We start from the raw sequence: 14,413 nt of genomic DNA, 5'->3' as shown, positions 1-14,413 counted from the left end.
GGATTGGGAAGGTCCAAGAGTGCTGGCTCATGATGGGGAGGTCGACTGAGGTCATGACCGAGACGAATGGTGTCCTAATGACCTCCTGGACTAGTGATCAGTTTCCCAGGACTGGTTTGGTACTTGCTAATTTCGAGAGTAAGTTAACCTTTGCATTCTGTTCCCTGGGAACGTGTTGGACGGTTACTTTGTCAAACTCGACCGTCAGTTCTTTCACCTTGGCTAGGTATTGCTTTAGCAGAGGGTCCCATTTTTGGTAGCCTCCGTTAATTTGGGAGCTGACCACCTGGGAGTCAGTGTAGACTTCTACCACTCTTGCACTGACTTCTTTGGCTAACGTCAGTCTGGCTAGGAGGACTTCATATTCGGCTTAATTGTTGGATATCGAAAACTCATACCGGATAGATTGTTTGATGATGATTCCATTTTCGTTTTCCAGTATTATTCCTGCACTTTCTGAGCTGGTGTTCAATGAGCCGTCCACATGGAGTTTCCAGGTTTCTGTGGGTTTGTTTTCTGGGGTCATTTCGGCTTTGAAGTTTGCCATAGCCTGGGCCTTAATGGCATTCTTGGCCTCGAATCTGATTTGGTATTGTGATAATTTGGCGGACCATGCGAGCATCCGTTCTGCAAGGTCTGGCTTCTTAAGTACTTGCCTAACTGCCTGGTCTATTTGGATTGTAATGGGGTAGGTCTGGAAGTATTGTCAGAGGCGTTGGGAGGCTGTAAGTAGTGCGAAGCCGAGCTTTTTGAGTCAGGAGTAGCGTGTTTCTGCACTCTGGAAGACCTTGCTTATGAAGTATATGAGACTTTGTACTTTTTGCTCGTCTTCTTGGATGAGCGCTGCAGCTAGTGCTTCCTCCGTTATGGACAAGTAAAGGTAAAGTGTCTCTCCCGTTATGGGTTTGGAGAGTATGGGGGTTCTGCCAACACTTTTTTAAAGTGTTGGAAGGCTTTCTCGCATGGATTCCCATTTAAAATTTATACACTTTTTCATGAGTTTGAAGAAAGGGATGGCCTTCTGAGCCGAGGCTCCGAGGAAGCGAGAAAGAGCGACTAATCAACCGGTCAGCCTTTGGACGTCCTTGAGACTTTCCGGGCTGCTCATCTCAAAAATGGCCTTATATTTTTTTGGGTTTGCCTCTACTCCCCGTAGAGTGATCATGAAGCCTAGGAACTTTTCGACTTCCATCCCAAAAGTGTACTTCATCGGGTTAAGGCCCCTTCAGTGCTTCCTTAAGGTGTCCTGTACGAGTTCAAGGTCATTGATGAGCTCCTCGCTGGTTTGGGTTTTGGCAAACATGTCATTGATGTAGATCTCCAACTTGGTTCCAGAGAGGTCTCTAAAGATTTTGGTGACGAACCTCTGGTAGGTGGCCCCGAGCAATACATGCCGTCGGGGGTTACAAAGGCGGTTTTCTTCTCGTCAGGCCGATACATAGGTATTTGAATGTACCCAGAGTAGGCGTGCATGAAGCTGAGGTATTGATGTCCCAAGGCGGTGTCGACTAGTCCATCAATGTTTGGTAGGGTAAAGTGTCTTTAGGACAGGCTTTTTTCACGTCCGTGTAATCAATGCACATTCGCCACTTGCTGTTTGCCTTCTTGACTAGTTCAACGTTGGCCAATCAGGTCGTGTAAGGAAGTTTTCGGATAAAACCTGCTTCGATCAGGACTTTGACTTGTTTTCTGACTTCGGATGCTCGGTCGGGTGACATTTTCCTTCTTCTTTGAGCCACTGGTTTGGCTTTTGGGTCTACGGCCAAATGGTGGGGGCATTAGATTAGGGTCTGTTGAGTTAAGAAATTAATTAACATAATTGATGATGACAAACATTAATTTTATTGGGCTAATTACCCAAATTCATTCACCAAAGAAGAAAGAAAGAGAAGGGTTAAGCAAAAAGGGGTTGAGGTCAAATCACCCAAATCAAACCATATCAAGCTAAATCAGAGGCTAAAGGTGATTCATTTCCTTTTATATGCATCTTACTTTCTCCCCTCCTTCTCCAACTCTCTGTTACTTCATTTTGAGATATATGAAAAAGTGATGTCTGAGACATACTGCTGTGAATCAAAGGCCAAGATTGTTTCTTGGGGATCAAGTAGTATCTCAAGGGCTCAGATGTGGGATTGCCATTGAAAACTTTTCTTCTTTGCTATTCTGAGTCTTTCGGTCAAGAAAAAGAGATCTTTTTCAAAATTCCATATTGGGGATTAATGGAATAAAGTGAACGGCTAAGTTGGTGAAGCACAAAGCTCGAGGGTTGACTTGGAAGAGAGCATCTCAGCAACATGCAAGGAGATACAAAAAGAAAAAAAATTTGTTTCTGGTGAAGCAAGGAGAGAGAACCAGGGTTTGAAGTTCGTATTCTAAGAAGTCTTCTCTGAGAGATTTCATTAACTTGGACAGTGCTTTCTATCAAAGGAGAATTCTGCCAGAATGAGAAACGAAATCAAAGTTAAGCAAATCTGGTTCATCGCATAGTAATAGAGGCTATTGAAGCATCAATCTCCTTCATGTTTTACAGATTGTAATTTCATTTTCAATGTATATATTTCTGTAATTTCTTGAGTGGTAAAAGGCTGAAAGAGAGAGCTTAAGAAAAATCCAAAGAGTGAAAGAGGCTGAATAATACACTTGAGTGAAAAGTCTAAAGTGATTTCAGATTTTTTAGGTTGTTTATTGTGTCTTGTATCTTGTACCTGTGAGGTACCCCTTTCTTAGTTGGGTAAGCACTAAGAGTGAAGAGTTAGGTATTAGCATAGCCAAGTCAAGTTGGGAAAGGATTGTGTCAATCCTGTGGAATTGGTGTATTTAATACTTTAACTATAGTGGAAATTCCATCACTGTTGTGGTGGAGACTGGACGTAGGTTGCAGTGCACAAGGCAACTGAACCAGGATACATGATGGTGTCAGCTTCTCTCTTCCATTCGCTGTTCTGTTTTCTGATATTCATGAGATAAAAAGAAATTGTCTCATAAATTTTCCGTTGCTGAGTTCAAACAGATTCAGATTGAAAGTTTGTGTTTAAAGAGTTAATTCATTAAATTAAAAGAAGGTCATAGATTCAATCCCCCTTCTCTAAGTCTTCTACAACCTTCAATTGGTATCAGAGCGCAGTTAACCCATACTGTTAATTTGGGCAGAGCACTAATGGAAACTCTCGCTTGTGACTGTGTCACCGAAGCAAGACTCTCCGCTCATTGGTGTGGGTGAATCGGTAGAGACGGTTGCCTGCTGGCTTGATATGTGCCAATGATGGGTGACATAATGGAGTGGCTATGATCAGTATCATTGGTATCAAGCGCCAAGATCTCAAGAATCAAGCTTCATTGCTTCGAGCAAAGGTCCAATAGAGAACAACTTGGGTACAACCACAGTTGCCTACACTCTAACTGAAGGCCAGTCAAACAATAGGCCTCCCTTGTTCAACGGGAAGAACTATGCCTACTAAAAAGAAAGGATGAGGATCTTCATCTAATCCATTGACTACAACATATGGAAGATTTTAGTAAGCGGCCCCAAGATTCCAACAAAAATAAGTGCTGATGGAGTGGTGACTCCAAAAGAAGAAACTGAATGGAATGACGACGACAAGAAGAAAGTGGAGCTGAATACCAAATCCATCAACCTTCTTCACTATGCTATCAGCTTTGAAGAGTACCGAAAGGTGTCTAGATACAAGACAGCCAAAGAAATCTGGGAGAAACTCCAGGTTACACACGAAGGGACTAAACAGGTCAAAGAAACAAGGATTGATATGCTGCGAAAGAATACGAGATGTTCAACATGAAGGATGGAGAAAGTATTGATGAAGTGTTTGAGAGATTCTCAATTATAATCAACAACCTCGATGCTATGGGTACAACCTACTCAGAACAAACCCTAGTGAGAAAACTACTTAGAAGCCTCACAAAGGAATGGGAAACAACAGCCACCGTCCTAGCCGAGAGTAACAACCTAAGTCCCATAACCTATGACGAGCTGAGAGAAAAACTCCTTGCCTATGAAGCCACACACACAAACCCAGACTAAAAAAAAAAGGGAATAGCCCTTAAGTCAAAAATAGAATCAAAAGAGAGTGAGTCTAGTGATGGTTTTTCAGATGATGAACTTGTATTTTTTGCTAGGAGATTTAGAAGGCTAATGAGGAACAAAGGCAAGTACAAGGGTTCAAGCTCAAAGGAATACAAGAAGGACTTGAGCAAGGTGATTTGTCATCATTGCAAGGAGGCTGGACATTTTAAGTTCAACTGTCTAAAGCTCAAGAAGGAAGAAAAAGGAAAGAAAGAAAAGAAAAGAGTACTCATGGTATCTTGGGAAGATCTTGAGAATGATTTGGATGAGGAAGAAGACTCCGAATGTGAAGCACAAATCTGCTTCATGGCTGGTGATGATCAACTTGATGAGGTAAATTACTATGACTTGTCCGTAGATGATTTACATGTTATAATTGATGATCTCACACAAAATTCTTCAAAACTGTTAGAAAAATACACTAAATGTAAATCTGAAAAAGAAATGTTGAAAGCTGAAAATGATTTTTTGAGAGAAAAGGTGAAGGAAACTGAATGTGCCTTGGATATTATTGAAGAAAACAGATTTCTAAAATCTGAACTTGAAAAACTAAAAGGAAAGCACATTGTGGATCCTTCTCAAGAGCTTATTGCTGAAAATGAAAGACTAAATGAAATGATTAAAAGATTGAATGGTGACTTAGCAAAATTTGCTCAAAGTTCTAGCAACTTGGACAAATTACTTGCAAGTCAAAGACCATTGTTTGAAAAATCTGGTTTATGATATGTGACAAATGATGATGCTGTTTTTGATAGATCTCCTACAATATTTCTGGCCTCTTCATCGAAAACTAAGTCCAACATGGACAAATCTGTTTTGGGACATGGTCCCTTATATGAAGAAAAATCTAGAAGTTCATTTTCAAATGAAAATGCTTTATCTTCAAGAATCGAAATTGTTTCTAACAAGTCGGGTTTAGGCTATGTTCTAACCAATGAGGTTACATTAAAAAAAACCAACATTTAACAATAGAACCTCTTCTTTTAAAAAGCCAAAATACATTCAACAATTCTGGTTGGAATGCTTTTGCAAAAAGGAACAATCATAACAAAAATTATTTTGTCAAAAGAAATGCACCTCTTCCAAAAACCAGAAAATTTCAGTCCTTTAATCATTTCCAGCATCATAACTTACCTCCTTTTCATCAACATGCATCAGAAAATCATTGTTTTAATTGTAAGAAATTTGGTCATTCATACTCACAATGCTTCATTAAAAAAAAGAATAGCAGGAAACCAAATTTACAATGTTGTCTGTGATTTCAATGTACTTAGGCAACCAAGGTGGATTAACTTCAAAAGATCCAAATTAATTTGGATACCTAAGATTACTTGAAGTTTTAATGCAGATTTTCCTAGCATCCAAGAACAAAAAGGATATATGGTACTTGGACAGTGGATGCTCAAGGCACATGACTGGAAGGTCAACTTTCTTCATCAAACTAAACAAGTATGATGGAGGCTTTGTGACCTTTGGAGATAATAGAAAAGGTAAAATTGTGGCTGTTGGAAAAGTAGGTAATAATCAATCTACTTTCATTGATGATGTCTTCTTGGTTAATGGTTTAAGGCATAACTTGTTAAGCATAAGTCAATTGTGTGATTTGGGCTATTTGGTAATTTTTAAAAGATTGGAATGCTGTGTTGTAAATGAAAAGACCAATGATATGTTGTTCATTGCTAAGCGTTGTGATAATGTATATGGACTTACCCTTGATGAATTAAAGAATCAAAATGTAGCTTGTTTTGATTCTAAAGAATTTGAAAAGTGGATATGGCACAAGAGATTGGGTCATGCTAGTATGTTTCAAATAAACAAGCTTGTCAAGAAAGGATTAGTAAGAGGTATTTCTTTGATAAGGTTTGACAAAGACATCACTTGTGATGCTTGTCAAATGGGAAAATAAACAAAGAGTTAATTTAAATCAAAGGAAGACATCTCTACTAAAAGACCACTTGAATTACTGCATATTGATTTATTTGGTCCAATAAGAACTCAAAGCTTAGGTGGTAAACATTATGGTTTAGTAATTTTGGATGACTACTCTAGGTTTGGTTGAGTTTTATTTCTTGCACACAAAAATGAAGCAATTTCGGCCTTTGAAATTTTTAGCAAGAAAGTTCAAAATAAAAAGGATTTAAAGATATCTTCTATAAGAAGTGATCATGGAACTGAATTTGAAAACCAATTATTTGAATCCTTTTTGTGAGGAATTTGGAATATCTCACAACTTCTCTTGTACAAGGACACCACAACAAAATGGTGTCGTGGAAAAAAGAAATAGAAGTATTCAAGAAATGACAAGAGCCATGCTTTGTGAGAGTAATATTCCAAAATTCCTTTGGGCTGAAGCGGTTAACACAGCTTGCCACATTTTGAATAGAACCATCATAAGAAAATTTTTGAAGAAAACCCCTTATGAACTTTGGAAAGGTTACCCTCCAAACTTAAACTACTTGCATATCTTTGGATGCAAATGTTTTGTTCTTAATAACAAAGATAATTTGGAAAAATTTGAACCAAAGGTATATGAATGCTTATTTGTAGGTTACTCCACAAATAGTAAAGCATATAGAGTTTATCATCAAGATACAAGGATAATTGAGGAGTCCATACATGTTACATTTTGTGACACTAACTTGGTTCAAAGTGTTTTTGAAGATTGTGATGCAGGAAATCAGGTTTAAAAGGATGATGAAAAGGCACAAAATCATGAAAATGAGAATTCTGAACAAATTGAATCAGAAACTGCACCTGCTGAAAATTCTGCAAGAGACAATTCTATTTTTTCTCATAAATCTGGAGAAAATCCTGAAACCACCAGTTTTTTTAATCCCTTAGTGATTGAATCTGCCTCCAAGTCCTCTAGACCTCGTGAATGGAGATTCTTAAAGAATTATCCTGAGGAATTTGCCATTGGGGACGTCTCACATGGTGTCAGAACTCGTTCCTCCACTAGAAAAGCAAATGAAGAAATAAACATTGCTTTTCTCTCTCAATTGGAGTCTCAAAACGTCAAGGAAGCCCTTGATAACCCTTCTTGGGTAAAGGCAATGGAGGATGAGTGATGAGCGGATATTTTATACGCTTTTTGGGGGTATTTTCATATAGTTTTTAGTAGGATCTAGCTACTTTTTAGTATATTTTTATTAGTTTTTATGCAAAATTTATATTTCTAGACTTTACTATGAGTTTGTGTATTTTTCTGTGATTTCAGGTATTTTCTGGCTGAAATTGAGGGACCTGAGCAAAAATCTGATTCAGAGGCTGAAAAAGGACTGCAGATGCTGTTGGATTCTGACCTCCCTGCACTCGAAATGAATTTTCTGGAGCTACAGAAGCCTAATTGACACACTCTCAATTGCGTTGAAAATTAGACATTTAGGGCTTTCTAGAAATATATAATAGTCCATACTTTGCCCAAGTTTTGACGACACAAATTGGTGTTTAACGCCAAGTCTTTACCCTTTGGCGTTAAACGCCAGAAACAGGTTGCAAACCAGAGTTAAATGCCAGAAACAGGCTACAACCTGGCGTTTAACTTCAAATAAAGTCTCTACACATGGAAGCTTCAATGCTCAGCCCAAGCACACACCAAGTGGGCCCCGGAAGTGGATTTTTTCTGCACTATCTATCTTAGTTTACTCAATTCCTCTAAACCTAGGTCACTAGCTTAGTATAAAAACTACTTTTAGAGATTTATTTTGCATCTCATGACATTTTTACACTTTACATTGTATTTCTAACGGCATGAGTCTCTAAACTCCATGGTTGGGGGTGAGGAGCTCTGCTGTGTCTCGATGAATTAATGCAATTACTTATGTTTTCTATTCAATCACGCTTGTTTCTGTTCTAAGATACTCGCTCATATTTAACCGTGATGAATGTGATGATCTGTGACACTCATCACCATTCTCAACCTATGAACGCGTGCCTGACAACCACTTCCGTTCTACCTTAGATTGAGTGTGTATCTCTTTGGTTCCTGGTTCACGAGTTTGATTGCCTCTCCTGACAACAGAGCATTCAAATCTGTGAGATCAGAGTCTTCATGGTATAAGCTAGACTCAATTGGCAGCATTCCTGAAACCCGAAAAGTTTAAACCTTGTCTGTGGTATTCCGAGTAGGATCCAGGAAGGGATGACTGTGACGAACTTCAAACTCATGAATGCTGGGCGCAGTGACAGTGTGCAAAAGGATCAATGGATCCTATTCCAACATTAGTGAGAACCGACAGATGATTAGCCATGTACATGGACCCTTTTCACTGAGAGGACGATTGGTAGCCATTGACAACGGTGATCCACCAACATACAACTTGCCATGGAAGGAGACCTGCGTGCGTGAAGGAGAAGACAGTAGGAAAGCAGAGATTCAGAAGACAGAGCATCTCCAGAACCTCAACCTGTTCTCCATTACTGAATCACAAGTAACCTTTATTTCATGGTTATTTAGTTTTCATAAACAAAAGTAATTTTTATCATTAATCTCCTGACTAAGATTTACAAGGTAACCATAGATTGCTTCAAGTCGACAATCTCCGTGGGATCGACCCTTACTCACGTAAGGTATTACTTGGACGACCCAGTGCACTTGCTGGTTAGTTGTGCAGAGTTGTGAAAAGTATGAATCACAATTTTGTGCACCAATGAGCTTCATGAGTTTGAGAAGAACCTAGTTTGGACATTAGTTTCAAAGCCAAGTGGAAAGAAAATAACAGGAACCAAATGGATATTTCGGAACAAGCTTGGTGAAGATGGAAGCATTGCTAGAAATAAAGCTAGATTGGTGGCGCAAGGATACGACCAAGAAGAGGGAATAGATTTTGATGAATTCTTTGCCCTTGTTGCCCGAATGGAAGCCATAAGACTTCTTCTAGCCTATGCTGCTCATTGTGGTTTCAAAATATATCAAATGGATGTGAAATATACATTCTTGAATGGTGTGATAGATAGAGAAGTGTATGTGGCACAACCACCTGGTTTTGAAAATAAGAAATTTCTTAACCATGTTTTTAAACTATCTAAAGCTCTCTATGGTTTAAGACAAGCTCATAGAGCTTGGTATGAGAGACTTAGCTCTTTTCTTTTGAAAAATGCTTTTCAAAGAGGCACCATTGACACTACTCTATTTATCAAGAACTCTAATGATTCTTTCATTCTAGTCCAAATCTATGTTGATGACATTATTTTGGATCAGCCAATGAATCCCTTTGTACTGAATTTGAAAAACTCATGACAAGTGAATTTGACATGAGCATGATGGGTGAACTTAATTTTTTTCTTGGACTTCAAATTAAGCAAATTAAAAATGGTATTTTTATTCATCAAGAGAAGTATGTCAAGGAACTAGTTAAGAAATTTGGTATGAAAAATGCCAAACCCATGGGAACTCCCATGCACCCCAATTCAAAATTATAAAAGGGAGAAACTGAGAAAGATGTAGATGAGACTAGGTATAGAGTAATGATTGGCTCTCTTATGTACTTAACTTCCGCTAGACCTGATATTGTGCAAAGTGTTGGAATGTGTTTAAGATTTCAATCAAAACCAAAAGAGTCACATCTTTCAGCAATAAAGAGGTTCATTAGATATGTTCATGGCACATCTAATTTTGGTTTATGGTATCCTAAGATTGATGATTTTTCTGTAGTTGGTTATTGTGATGCAGATTTTGCTGGTGATAGAGTTGATAGAAGGAGCACATCAGGCATATGTTGTTTCATTGGAAAATCTCTAAATATTTGGTCAAGTAAGAAGCAATCCACAGTAGCTTTATCCACTGCAGAGGCTGAGTATATAGCTGCTTCTTCTTGTTGTTCTCAGCTTATGTGGTTAAAAACACAGCTTGCTGATTATAAACTAAATGCCAAAAATATTCCCTTGTTTTGTGACAATATGAGTGCCATTAATATTTCAAAGAATCCAGTTTTGCACTCTAGAACTAAACATATTGAAGTGAGATTTCACTCAATAAGAGAACATGTTCAAAAAGGGGATATTAGCATTCAATTTGTTAAATCAGAAGAGCAATTAGTTGATATTTTCACTAAACTACTCGCTGAAGACAGATTTTGCATGCTTAGGACTAGTCTAGGGATTTTAAGTCATGATTCATTGTTTGAAAATTGCTTATGTGTTTGTTGAAGTTTTTGTCTCATAGGTTGGGATGATACAATTCTGGGCTTATGAAGAACCATCTCTCTAAACGGCGTTCTCTGGGCTTTATTGCATGTGCTAAATCATTTAGGCCAACCTTAAAATTCAGATTTTGGGTGGTCCAAATGTGTTTCCTTAAAATAAACCACCTCTGGGCCCAAATGAGTGTTACATCATCCATGTGTTTTATTCTCTTTTATTTTATTCTTTTTGTCCTTTAGTCAAAAGTTTTCAAATTTAAAATTAATTTTTGTTTTAGTTTTTTTATAAATAAAATCAAATCAATTTTTCTTTGTGATGTCAAGTCTTTTCAGTGTCAAGTCACAGTGATGCAGTTGCATGGGTACAAGAAACCTCCTTTATGGCAGTTACTAAACCTCTCTCCTCATAAATCATACCACTAACCCTTCGGTTCCTTCCCCACTACCATCAGTGCATCTCTTCCTTCAAAACCAGGGTTAAAATCAAAATGAGGAAGAAAGATGTTCATCAAAAACCTCCACGAGAAAACCTTCTCATATTCCCTTCGAAGCCAAAACCTTCTACTCGCTCCAGAGATCAAACGTTCACACCCTCACCTTCTCCTCCTACATCTCCTCCTCGCACTAACCTTATGGCGTGGACTAAGACCACACCAAGATATCTTTCCTCTGCCAACCCGACACCACCACCAAAGGAGCCTCCTTCAAAACCCAGTTCTTCGAAACCCAGTTCATTAAAAGGCAAACGCCCTGCTGCTGCTGAAGAACCTATCCCTGAGTCAACTCAACCTAAGCCTAGGTCTATTCCTACTCGTCCTCAAAGAGGTAAACTACGTATCTCTCTCAAATCTGTTAAGGAACCAGATATTGATCCCTTTGCACAAAAATCACACTTCATGGCCTCCCACTCAAACTATAACCCTCACAGATTTTGGTCTGCCATGAATAATGATTTTTATGAAGGAGTTATTCAGTACCGTACCCTGTGTCCCTCTTTTCTTGTTGATTTACCAAATCTGAAAAAGAAAGGTTTTTTTTTGTTGAAAATTTGGAATTTCTAGACTGGAATCATCTTTTTAACATTAAAAAGCCCATGTACCCCCTTTTAGTCAAAGAGTTTTATGCCAATATGACTTACCATAAGAATAGTATTCATTCTTATGTCAAAGGCCGAGACATTGTGTTAAACAATGAAACTATCAGTGATTTCTTAAAATACACTGATGTTGGGGCATGTGCCTATGCATCAGGTAAGTGGGAAGAAGGAGTTGGTATCTTTTTCAATGATGCTCTGGCTTATGTATATGAACACGTTTCTTTGATTGATGGCATCGCACCCACTCACAAGGCTCTGGGTTATAATCGTGCTTAGTTGCAGCGTATAGTGAATCATATCATACTTTCTCAAAGTGGTTCATATCAAAGGATATCTTACACTGACACTTTTATTTTTTATGGGATCCTCACTAAAACAGAAATCTCCTTTGCTTATTTAATGGTAAGATATATGTTTGATTCTGTTAGAAGTTAGAAAGATAAAGCCCTTCCCTATGGCATGTTCTTAACTTGTATCTTTAAACACTTTAGTGTTGATTTGTCTAATGAGTCATATGAGAATAGACACTCTTATCTAAAGGGAGGTGATTCAGTGAAACAGCAGAAAAAAAAGGGACTTACTCGTTCTGAGAGGGTGGTTCTAGATGATGATGATGATGACTTTATTCCTGAGGAATCTCCTCTTCCTTCTATCGAGGGTACTTCAGTCTTAACTGGACAAAAATCTGCCTTATTTGGGGTTGTTAAGGACGTGATACAAGAATTTTTTTTCCAGTCAAACCATATGATTGCTATGAGCAAAGAACATAGGAAGCTATCAAGCAAGCATGAGAACTTCCTTAGAAAATCAAGAGATAGAATGGCTATTTTCATGAAGTTCATTGATAATCTCCAACAGGATGAAGATGCTGCCACTGATGCTGAAGAAGAAGCTGATTCTGAGGAGGATGGTTTAGATGCCTGAAATTGTCTCATGTTGTTGCTGCCTTGTGTTCACTTTTGTCTCATGAAATTGTTGTCTTTTACTTTTGAACTACTCTATGTTTTATTCTGGATGACTGTAATACTTTTAACAACTGTTGCACTTAGTTTTAATTACCTACTGGTTTTGGACTTTGCACTAACATTTTGTTGCAGGTGTTATCTCTTTCGTTCTACCCTTGATGACAAAAGGGAGAGTAGTAGCATAGAATATAGAATATTTAGAGTTTTGAATTTTTGCTGCTGCTGCGATTTCTTTTAGCATGTGAATTTGAAACTGCTTTAAATGATCTGCTACTGTTCTACCTTTGTTAGCCCTAATGCTCTGTTTTGGTTAAGGTTTAAGCTGGATATTTGTCACTATTGATGATTTGTTATGATTCAGTTTTGGGCTAATCAAAACCCCTCAGTCATGTTTCTTGGGATGTTAAAATTGTTTGAAACCTGTTACTGCTTGCTGCATCCATGGATAATATATAGCATTTTATTTATTGTGTTCAAATAAGTATAAGCATACAGGAAAAAAGAGAAGAGCATAAATTTAGGGGGAGCATCTCTTGAAAAGGAAAGGGAGAGCAACACAAAATCAAGTGACATCACTCAAAGGGAAGTTCCTTAACTTTATTCAAATTCAATTCCTTTTGATTAATTTTTCTTTAATTATGTTTGTCATCAAGGGAGAGATTGTTGAGTTAAGAAATTAACTAACATAATGGATGATGACAAACATTAATTTTATTGGGCTAATTACCTAATTAGTTTTGATGATTTTGCTTAAAGTGTTGCAGGCCAAAATTCACCCTTGCAGCAGGCCAAAATAATTGAAATAAAAATCAGAAACCTCAAAGTGTGCAACATTCACAAAAGCGCCCAAATTAATTTAGAACAAAGAAATCAAATGGCTAAATGGACAAAGCCAACCCAAGCCCGAATTGATCCCTCATGCCAATCTCTCCAAAGTGCTTCCACCGAAAGCAATGTTCCTTTTTCATTTTCGGTTAGAACTCAGAGAAGAGAGAGAAAGCTTAGTTCCTAAGTTATTCACCAAAGAAGAAAGACAGAGAAGGGTTAAGCAAAAAGGGGTTAAGGTCTAATCACCCAAATCATACCATATGAAGCTAAATCAGAGGCTAATGATGATTCATTTCCTTTTACATGCATCTTACTTTCTTCCCTCCTTCTCAAACTCTCTGTTACTTCATTTTGAGATATATGAAAAAGTGATGTCTGAGACACACTGCTATGAATCAAAGGCCAAGATTTTTTCTTGGGAACCAAGTAGTATCTCAAAGACTCAGATGTGGGATTGCCATTGAAAACTTTTTTTCTTTGTTGTTCTGAGTCTTTCGGTCAAGAGAAAGAGATCTGTTTCAAAATTCTATATTGGAGATTAATGGAAGAAATTGAACGACTAAGTTGGTGAAGCACAAAGCTCGAGGGTTGACTTGGAAGAGAGCATCTCAATAACATACAGGGAGATACAAAAAGAAAAAAAATTGTTTCTAATGAAGCAAGGAGAGAGAACCAGGGTTTGAAGTTCATGTTACGAGAAGTCTTCTCTGTGAGAGTTTATCAACTTGGACAGTGCTTTCTATCAAAGGAACATTCCGCCAGAATGAGGAGGGAAATCAGAGTTAAGCAAATCTGGTTCATCGCATAGCAATAGAGGTTGTTGAAGCATCAATCTCCTTCATGTTTTACAGATTGTAATTTCATTTTCAATGTATATCTCTCTGTAATTTTTTGAGTGGTAAAAGGCTGAAAGAGAGAGCTTAAGAAAAAGCCAAAGAGTGAAAGAGGCTGAGTGATTTCTTACGGCTAGGACTTTGAGATCCTTTTTTAGTACTGATTTTGACTTTTCTGGCGTGTCCTTTCCAGTGATGATGTTTACGATTATGGTGGGTCGGTTTCCAGACTTTCTTGGGGTGCCTGTCGTATCGCCCTTTGGTTGTGTCCTTCGTATTCTGGTGATCTTTTTCTTTCAGCTCTCCTAGGTTCTCGGATGATTTTGGCGAACTCGGGGAGTTTGTCATCTCGGATGGCTTGTTCGAGGGCGTCCTTCAGGTTAAAGTAGTCTTGGGTTTTATGTTCGTATCCTTGGTGGTAATCACAGTATAGGCTTTTGTTGCCGCCTGTCCGTTCCTTCAGTTGTCAT

The sequence above is a fragment of the Arachis ipaensis genome, chromosome B9 (assembly GCF_059453495.1).
Source record: "Arachis ipaensis isolate K30076 ecotype BB chromosome B9, ASM5945349v1, whole genome shotgun sequence".
Classification (NCBI taxonomy): domain Eukaryota; kingdom Viridiplantae; phylum Streptophyta; class Magnoliopsida; order Fabales; family Fabaceae; genus Arachis; species Arachis ipaensis.
Note: the sequence above shows the minus strand (reverse complement) of the source record.